Below are 969 nucleotides of genomic sequence, written 5' to 3' on the forward strand. Positions count from 1 at the left end.
CTCATTCTCAGTGTCAGGCACAACTTGTTAATGATCCACACCGTTAAATGCTTTTGCATAGTTAACAAAACACAAGTATACATTCTGGTATTTCTTACTTTTAGACAGAATCCATCTGACATCAGCAATGGTGTCATGGTCTAATCTAAATCATGCCTGAATTTCTGTCAGTTTCCTATCTATGCACTGTTTTTGCTGTATTTGCACTATCTTCAGCAATATTTTGCTTACATGTGGTATTAATATTGTTAGATAATTTCTACATTCAGTTGGATCACCTTTCTCGAGAATGGGAACAAATATGGACCTCTTCCAAATAGCTGTCCTCCTAATTTCCTAGCACAGACTGGTGAGTGTACCCAAGGCTGCATATGTTTGCTGAAACAAGTAAATTGATTTCTATAATTCGTGAGGCATAATTTTTTGCCAGCGCCTTCAATGCTACTTCCATTTCCTCCTTCATTACAATTGATTTGTGCTCATATAGTACTTTCTTTATTTTTTTAGTATCAATCAGTTCTTTCCAGAACAGTGATTCTCTGTACTCCCTCCATCATTTGATATTTGTCAGGTCATTCAATATATTGTCATAAAACCTATTAGTATTGCTAATCAAGGCTTAAATTTGTTTTTCAGATCACTTCTCTTGAGAAATGCAAAGCAATTTCTTCTTTTATTTTCTGATTCTAGCTCTCGGCATGGAACTGGAACTGGAGATGCTGGGGATCGAGCCAGGGACCTCACGCATACTAAGCATGCGCTCTACCACTGAGCTACATCCCCACCACACATAGGAAGAAGGATTGGCCACCCACTTCTGAAATAGCAGGCCTCTGAAAACCAGATGCACAACAGAACACACGCAGATTAACAAAAAGGGCAACCTAGGTAGAACCATCAAGTATGGAAACACAAGGGAGGAGGAACAGCTGTAAGCAGACCCTAGTGATTGGTACATGGAATGTGAGA

The 969-nt window shown here is 39.1% G+C and overlaps 1 non-coding gene across 1 annotated transcript; it reads right to left on the reverse strand.

The window, feature by feature from the left end:
• Nucleotides 1–711: 711 nt before the first annotated feature.
• Nucleotides 712–783, reverse strand: TRNAT-AGU. The gene has a single exon. It is a non-coding gene; the product is annotated as a tRNA-Thr (tRNA).
• Between the last annotated feature and the right edge of the window lie 186 nt (nt 784–969).

The sequence above is a fragment of the Elephantulus edwardii genome, unplaced genomic scaffold, assembly GCF_000299155.1.
Source record: "Elephantulus edwardii isolate Elephantulus edwardi_28Jun2011 unplaced genomic scaffold, EleEdw1.0 scaffold00293, whole genome shotgun sequence".
Lineage (NCBI taxonomy): Eukaryota > Metazoa > Chordata > Mammalia > Macroscelidea > Macroscelididae > Elephantulus > Elephantulus edwardii.